Source organism: Palaemon carinicauda, chromosome 13 (genome assembly GCF_036898095.1).
Source record: "Palaemon carinicauda isolate YSFRI2023 chromosome 13, ASM3689809v2, whole genome shotgun sequence".
In the NCBI taxonomy this organism is placed as follows: domain Eukaryota; kingdom Metazoa; phylum Arthropoda; class Malacostraca; order Decapoda; family Palaemonidae; genus Palaemon; species Palaemon carinicauda.
Genome location: NC_090737.1, coordinates 52,930,629 through 52,940,049, shown reverse-complemented (window position 1 = coordinate 52,940,049; position 9,421 = coordinate 52,930,629).

Sequence of the window (9,421 nt, the reverse complement as noted above, 5' to 3'; positions counted from 1 at the left end):
GGAGACTAACACAGTCTCTGGGTCACATGGGCCACGTGTCCGACCCCATTTCGATTTTTTATTATTGCAGACCACGTGTCTAACTAACTAATTTTCATCATTTTGAATTGCATTTTTATGATTCCATTTTGTCTTTGTTAAGATGTCCGTTTCTTTGATGTAAATTTGTGAATAAATCAATGTTAGATTAATTAAACCTCTTTAGTATTTTTGTTCCCTCATTTATTTAATGTTTAAACTGGGACTATTTAAAGAGTAAAACCTAAGTAAGACTATAGGTGGTAACAGCGAGGAACTCTGCATTAATATATTTGCTTCGAAGGTAAAGATCCTTATCTTTAAACTTTTAAACTACTTTACATCACTGCTCCCATTTTGGATTTTGTCTTAATTACATCAACGTAAAATACCTGTCCAGCATCTCATTGGGGTAGCTGGGACGGAGCCGGAACAGAGCCTGAGAATGAGATGACTATAGACCTGACAAAGCTAGAGTAGGCCATAAATTATTGATATTTCTACATGTGGAGTTCTCCGGCCTCTGGACAGTAAAATTTCCCCCCTTTTGTATTTAAGAGTGTTGGATAGTGAATTGTGACAGTAAAGTAGTAGCAGGGTGTTTGTGCCCCGAGAGTAAGTGCTCATATCCTCCCCTGTTGAACTTTAGGTAACTGTTATAAGGAGACTTTCCCGGGCTAAGTTCCCACCCAGAACACACATAAAAAATTCTCCACACAAATACTATAAAAACAATGTTCAACTCTCTCTCTCTCTCTCTCTCTCTCTCTCTCTCTCTCTCTCTCTCTCTCTCTCTCTCTCTCTCTCTCTCTCTCTCGAATTATCTAAAACTGCCATTTATACAAATACTATAGAAACAATGTTCAACTCTCTCTCTCTCTCTCTCTCTCTCTCTCTCTCTCTCTCTCTCTCTTATGTTTCGAAATCTCGTACTTTTGGTAGAAATGAAAGGCATTGGTAGAGGGTAGGTGAATGAAAACTACCAGCTACGAGAACATCAGCAAAGTTTCCAAAGACGTATAGAAATTATAATGCATGTGTTTATTTACTTGAAGTTCGTATGTTGATTGTGCTTTCACAACGTCCTCTGGAACTTTATAGCAATGTCAATGTTACATAAGGTGATAGAAAGAACAAAAAGTAAGTGGAGAACAAGAAAAAAGAACCAAGAAAGAGGGAAGCATGAATAAGAATACAAAGCTGAAAGCTGCTAACTAAAACACTGGCAACAATTAGAGATTGCTGGCAACTCATAACATAGGAATAGAAAACTGAGGGTAGGGTGGATTTATGTAGGAGTAAACAATAAAAGTTATCATATTAATATTATCTTGATTTCTTTTAGAAAAGAAGCGAAAATGTGTTGCAAATCTTTGGGAGCTCTTAACTCAGAAACATTCTTATTCACACTTAGGTACATTTTTCTCACTTATTTGTAGTTCGATATTAGAGAGAAAGATATCATTGAAAAGAAGAATAAAAATCCCACAATTCTGTCAGACAAAATTTTCTTTTTCTATTTACCTTTTTTTTCACGATTATTTTCCGTCTAGACGGAAAAAAAAACAGAAAGGAAAATCAAAATTCTGTCTGACAGAATTGTTTGGTTGATAGAGTAGTTTTTATGGTATAAGTTTCAATACAATTGGTATTATAGTAGTGGGGCAAATGTACCTAAATTGTTTTTTTAAATCATGATTTTTGCTAATAAATCCAAAGGTTTTTGATCAAATGACTTGAAATTTTTATATAATGAAGGTATTATATATGTCTAAAACATATATAGAAATGGTGTAATTTGGATCATTAGAAAAAAAATGGCGGACGGTCCCCTTAATTAATGGCAACGATTACCACTGATCAATTCAGAATGTATAATGCATATAAAATTTCCAATCTCCTCATATGATTCACGGCAAAAGTACGGTGTCAACAGTTTTCCAACTTGCCAATTCCGACCTAGTCATAACAACCCGCCGCCACGAACATTTTCTCACGACGCGCAATATTGGTAAAACATCTATCAAACATATTCACGTATTAACACCAATATTAATGTTAAATATATACGTTATCAGTCAGTGTCAATCATCACCCGCAATAATAATAATAATCCTGGTCACGGCACCATTATATCTTTACCCAAAAGAATCCAAAATAGTAAACATATAGAATCTTCAATAAATATGGAAACCTATACTTACCCTAATTTGGTTTACATATTACTAGGTTCTTTAACAGATTTTCAAGGATTCTTTTCTGTTCCTATCATTCAATAAATCGAGAAATTGTGTTGTGTTTAAATCATTATTAGACATGAATAAAAATATTAATATTTATTACTAACCTTAACTATTCATTGTAACATTTTCTATCCGGCAACCCAAAGTACAGTCTTATTTTACAAATGTTCGTCATTAACGATATCTAACGTGCATGCATGCCCTTCAATATTACTAACATAACAAAACACTTATAAAACCTTGACTTAGCTTTAATCCATGATGGCTAGAACTCTCTTGGTGGTGTGTTAATTTCTCCCTCCCCCGTTGAGATACCGCAGGGTCCAAGACCCTATTGCACTACATTACTCAAAGACGACTGAAGATCGACGCATGCACGACCCGCATTCATCAAAAACAAACTTTAATAACTCGTTAACGATTGCTTAGAGTCAAACAACTATTTAATATATTTTACCTTACAAAAAACTTTGACAAAAAGAAATATATTACAAAATAATTCAATACAACAATTATAATTTTCTACGCATCTCACATTGCATAATGCTCATATTATTTCCCTTACAAAATAAAAGATAAATGACTGTTTACTGGTCTTTATAAATACGCTATTGTGATTTCATCGTAAGTCAAGATAGATACAGTGTTACCAATGTTGGGTGGGATTGCTAATGTTGCCAATGTTACGGTAATATTACCATGTGTATTTTAAAGAATTTTTCCATATACCGTTTACGCATTATATAAAGAGTATAAAAACGATACAGAACCTAACAAACCCACCTAACCTAACCTAGTAGTTACCAGGTCACAAACCTCACGTATTTACTGAGAACGGTAAAATTAGCCGCGTTACGAATGATACACAGCGTTACCATCGATACGGTGCTATTACTAGCGCTAGAAATGCTAGATATTACCATATGAATTTTAAATAATTTTCCATATACACTTTACACAATATATAGAAAGTACAAAAAGGGTACAGAAGCTAACAAACCAACCTAACCTAACCTAGGAGTTCCCAGGTCACAAACATCACGTTATATACTACGAATGGTAAAATTAGCAACGTTACCAATGATACACAGTGTTAACAACGTTACAAAGACATTGCTAACGATAGCAATGCTTCGGTAATATCATCATGTCTATTTTAAAGAATTTTTCCATATACCCTTTACACAATATATAAAAAAATACAAAAAGGGTACAGAACCTAACAAACCAACCTAACCTAACCTAGAAGTTAACAGGTCACAAAACCAATATAATGACTTTTGTTGAAGGACTTACCTTTATGACCCGGACAGCGAAACTTGCGGATCTTCCATGGGGGTAGGCGACTTTTTCCCAGAAATGTACCTTTATAAGCAGTAACAGTATAACCACACTGACGTTTCTTTTTGGTTTTAGATTTCTTGGTTTGGGTATTACAGTAAAATATGTGAATGTCTTTCCTGTAAGATAGGAAGGAACGGCACATGGGGCACTGTAAACGGTGAGGTATTACATTGTGTTTTAAGGAAATTATCAACATTGGATGTCAAATCATAATAATCACCATGGAATTTAGCAAATGCTTTTAGGTAGGGAATACTGCAGCCATTACAAGTTTCTATAACTTCCTCCACCGCAAAATAAGAAAAAATAAATCTCACTTGAAATGATGGACACCTTACTAGGACAAAGGTTTCCAGTTAAAAGAATTTGTATGAATAGACTACTTAAAGAGATGAAGGAAGGGGGAAGAGAAATATTAACTGACAACCCCTTGTGCAAACTTTGAATATGTATAGGTTCGTGATTGGTTAACGGGAAAACTATATAGTCTAGAGGGTAAACACGAATGAACTGGAATGGGAAACTTGTCCAGAGCAAGTATTTATGTGAAATCGGGGTGTGACAAGATAATAACAAAAGAAATAAAAGCAATATAGGAAGTTAAAATGGAATGTATGACAAATAATATTTAATGGGAATGTAAAATGAGGTAATTTTATAAGGCGTCGGATAATAAAACGAGTAATTCTTGGGTTAAACGTAATATGTATACGAGGGTTTTACATAACTGATCAAGTAATAGACTTGAACAGAGCTGGTAGGGATACGAATAGTTACAAATAACGGATAGAGAAGAAGAAATCTTATTAATGGAGGAAAAGCCTCTGGGCAGGGAGGCGGGGTTTTTGCTCAGAGGGTTGAAACCTGCTATGTAAGAACGCATGAACGGGAGCGTCTACGACCGGCAAGTAGAATGAGAAAAATTAAATGAAAAACACTGATAATGATAGCTTGTTATGCTAACATTTGATTTACATCAGACGTTGGCAGCACTGGTTACTGTATATTTTCATGAGACATAGTCTTTGCAACGGCGCCTCCTAAGTTTATCCAGTTATACTGTTTTGGCTTTTTCTCCGATTATTATACATCCAAGAAGGTAATGTATAGAGAAGAGAAAGCTTGTTTTATGTTTATATATCGTTTCCCCAGTATGTTTTCCCCACCCAAAACCCTGAGTTCCTACTGGGGGTCCCCCATTATCGTAGGATATAGAACGGATTTTGAGCGAAGCGAAAAATCTATTTTTGGGTGAGATAGCCATGTCGTCCTGATGGAAGGTTCCTTCAGTAGCTTCCTAAGGGTATATATGACTACAGTAGATATTCCCAGAGAATTAAACTAAAGGTTTCACAGAATTCTAACTTCTGGCGCGAGTACCCATATGGTTTTCCTTTAGGATATCGTTTAATAACAGGGTACGGATGCTTGACATGCACATAGCTATCTGCACCTTACATAGCGTTTACGCTTCGAGGGGGAATAGTGGCAAGTTATGGGAGGAGCCGTTACAAAGTTCTCCTCCTTCGTTACTGTTTTGGTACTCGGCGACGTCAACATCCGGTCACCATGTTGGCTGCCATCTTGGATAACGCCGCTGTAGCGCGCCATTGTCATTTCTTTCGTCGTTTATGCCAGCCTTCATGATACAAGAAGATTGGGATGGGCCTGTCAATGCCACATAGAGAACAATTGCGGGTCTATCAGGACGACATGGCTATCTCACCCAAAAATAGATTTTTTGCCTCGCTCAAAATTCGTTTTTTTGGCTCAAGCCATGTCTTCCTGATGGAAGTGTACCATGAAATAAGCAAAATTTTTAAATTAAGCAGTGCAATTAAAAACATAGACTAAAGACATCAAAAGAAGTGAGTGTGGAATCTGAAAAGGAAAACTTGCTATTACACACATGAGTTCCAGTTTTATATACACTTCATGTTAAAACATGTAGCATACGTGTTACTGTCTATGATACTTCATCTTTGTAGAAGAACAGTGCTTAGTGTCACTAGGTGTCACTTAAAATCACTATTTTTCGCACTAGGGTCAACACAGGAACCCGTGGAGTTAGAGTCCCGAATAACACACTGTTCTACGCAGCACTAAGCAGCAGGTTTTAGCACACTACCTGCTGCCACCACATAGCGCTTCAACTCTTGCACCTGTTTTGCGTAGTGTTTGAAAAACACTCTTGAGGATTTCCAGTCTATGAAAGAGCGAAGACTCTCGAAGTCCATCGACTGGAAGAAATTCAGGGAAGAGGCGACTTTCCTGGGATCATGACGGGTGTACTGTTAGGATCCGCTCTGCGAATAAAGTAGGTGATCTTCGTCCTTAGTTGTTTGAGTGACAAATCAGACCCTGATGTTTCTCCTTTAAAGAGCTGTCCTCCGCCAAAGGCTGAAGTTCTTCGAAGATAGAACTTTAGACTCTCCATTGGTCATAGAGAGAAATCTTCCTTCAGGGGGCAAATTCTCTAGGGCCCCCACCGTTTGGTGGGAAACTCGTTATTGGCGAGAAACGTTGGGTCAGGAAAGAGGGTAAGTTCGCCTGTGTCAGCAAACTGTATCAGGCCCTCTTCTCTTGATAAAGCCACAATCTCACTGACTCGGGCTCCCGAGGCGAGAGCAAAAAGGAGAATTACTTTTTGAGTCAAATTTTTCAGAGGGCAAGACTCGTTGTCCAGACTTGAGGCAAACTGGAGCACTTTGTCGAGAGACCAGGAGATGAGTCTCGGTGGAGGTGTAGGACGGAGTCTAGCACATGCCTTTGGCAGCTTGTTAAAGATGTCATCGGACAGGTCAATCTGGAGGGCATAGAGCAGTGGTCTTGTCAAGGCCGATTTGCAGGTAGAAATCGTGTTGGCTACCAAGCCCTGTCCATGAAGGTGAATAAAGAAGGACAGACAAAAATCTATAGGGATTTCCGTAGGATTTTTAGCCTTGACGAAGGACACCCATTTCTTCCAGGAAGACTCGTATTGCCTTCTGGTAGATTTAGTTTTGTTTTCCTCTAGGAAGTTCAATTTTTCTTCGAAATCCCAAACCTCTTCTTAACGGCTAGGGAGAGAAAATCATGAGATGTAGGTTTCGGGTTTTCCTTGATGAAGCGAAGACAGTCGACTTCTGAACTTGCTGGGATAGAACTGGGTCCGGCAGGGGAATTATCTTGTGTTTTAACTCCAGGATTATGGGGAACCAGTTGCTCCGGGGCCACTTGGGTGCCACTAGGGCTGCTGTTCCTTGGAAGGTTCTCAGCTTGGTGAGGACTTTCAACAGAAGGTTGGGTGGAGGGAACAGGTAAATCTTGGACCATCTGTTTCAGTCTAGGGACATGGCATCCACTGCTTCTGCTCTGGGGTCCTCTTAGGGGCTGGTAACAAGGAAGTTGTTTGTTGTCGCTCGTCGTGACGAGGTTGATCTGCAGCTCTGGGACTTGGCGAGAGATGAAGGAGAAGGAGAATCTGCGTCTAGGGACCATTCTGACTCTATTGGGGTTGTCCTTGATAGAGCATCCGCCGTCACAAGGCGGAATCCTTGAAGGTGAACTGCTGAGAGGTGCCATCTCTTCTTGTCCGCTAGGCAGAAGATGGGCAGTAACACTTGGTTGAGTTGGGGCGATCTTGAGCCCTGAGGGTTGAAAACATCTGACCTCAACGGCGCTGTCCTGAGTTAGACGGATGTGGGACGAGGGTCGTGGAGGCAGCCTCAGAGAAAGAAGGACCGCCATGGCCTCCAAGAAGTTGATGTGGAACTTCTTGAATAGGGGAGACCATGTTCCTTGAACTTGTCGTTTAGGGGAGTGAACCCCCCATCCTTCTAGCGATGCATCCGTGTGGACAACGACCGACGGAGGTGGGGGTTGAAGGGGGACTGATCTCTTCAGGTTCTTTGCCTCTGACTATGGCTTTAGGAGTGAACGAAGCCTGGTTGGTAGAGGTCTCTTGAGATTTCTTCGAGCAATGGATGCGTATCTTCTCCAGACTCACGATGCATCCTTTAACTGTGCTCGTAGCACTGGGTCTGTTACTGAAGCGAACTGGAGGGAGCCGAGCACCTGCTCCTGTTGACGTTTTGAAATCCGTTTGGATTTTAGGAGTCTCTTGACAGATCCTGCTATTTCCTTCCTTTTCTTCGGAGGGATGGAAAGACGGTGTGACTGAAGGTTCCAATGGATTCCTAGCCATTGAAACTTCTGAGGTGGAGAAAGTCGAGACTTCTTGGCGTTGATTCTTAAACCCAGATGTTCCAGGAATTGGGTCACCTTTCTGGAAGCTTGCAAGCATTCTTCTGAAGATGTGGCCCATATCAGCCAATAGTCCAGGTAAGCCATCACCTGGACGCCTTGAAGGTGTAGTGGTTGGACGATCGTTTCTGCGAGCTTTGTGAAGATCCTTGGAGCTATGTTCAGTCCGAAGGGCATAGCCCTGAAGGCGTATTGTCTTCTTTGAAGTCTGAATCCTAGGTAAGAGGAGGCCTGGCTATTCATTGGTATGGGCCAGTAGGCGTCCGCCAAGTCTATTGAGACTGTGAATGCCTTTCGGGGCAGTAGGGCTCTGATGTGCTGAAGAGTTAGCATCTTGAATTTGTTGTTCACTATGAACTTGTTGAGAGGTGACAAGTCCAGAATGACTCTTAGTTTGTCGGAGTCCTTCTTGGGAACACAAAACGGTCTTCCCTGGAACCTGGTGGACTTTACCCTCTTGATCACCTTCTTGTTCAAGTTCTTGGACGTATTCTTCCAGGACAGGGGTGGAGTGTTGGAAGAATTGATAGAAGGTTGGAGGTGGTGTTACCCAACTCTGCCCTAGTCCATTCTTGATGATTCTGTGAGCCCAAGGATCGAAGGTCCAACAATCCTGGAGGAGGCGGAGTCTTCCTCCCACCGGAAGCATTTCATTGCTTATGGTTTCCCGAGGGTTTGCCACTTCTGCCGCTTGCTCCCCTCCCTCCTTTCCCTCTGGAATGGCGTCAAGAGGAGTCTCTGCCGGAGCCTCTACCTTTAGGACGAAAGGTAGTTGACTGTCTTTTGTAGGCAGGTGTGAAGACTGGTGACTGAGCCACCATCGGCTGAGGGACCAACTGAAAGGTCTGTTGGGGCTGAGCCACCAACTGGGGAGTAGTGGGTGCCGGAAACTCGTGCTTATCCTGTTGCTGGTGGGGCCTAGGCTTGTTAGATTTCTTCTTAGGTTGGGGGCCCTCATCCTGAGAAAATTTCCTCTTTCTTGACATGCCCCACTTGTTGAGAAGGTTCCGGTTCTCGGTGGCGGAGGAGATCAGTTTCCGGGGTTCGTGTTTGACGGTAGCGTCCACAAACACAAATTCTCTATAGGCTCTCCGAGCTGTGATGAAGCTATAAAAGTCCTTCGTCCGGGTGTCGAGATGGGTCTTAGCTAAGACCATACACATGTCTGGGGTCCGAGTGTCCCCGGCCATTGTCTCCAGTTGCACTTGGTGAAAAAGGGAGGCAGCCAGTCTCTCTTTCAAATCCAGCTCCCGACGCAGAAGATATTCGGAGAGCTTGGGGAGGTTCTCGTTAAACTGACGTCCTGCAACCTCAGCCTCCAACTTTCCTACTGAGAAAGTTAACTGGATGTCTTTCCAGTTCCTGTTGTCAGGTGGTAGGGCAAGGGAGAGGGGTCTACATTCCTCCAATCTAGGGCAAGGTTTCCCTTTCTCCACAGCTTTCAACATTGCCAGCAAGAACTTTTCTGCAAAGCAGAAGACCATGGTGGCAGGAGCAAGAAAAGATGGATGTTTCTTGCTAAGGGCTAGCACCTTAGAGTTGGTGTAGCCCTTGCTCTTAAGGCTGCCGGC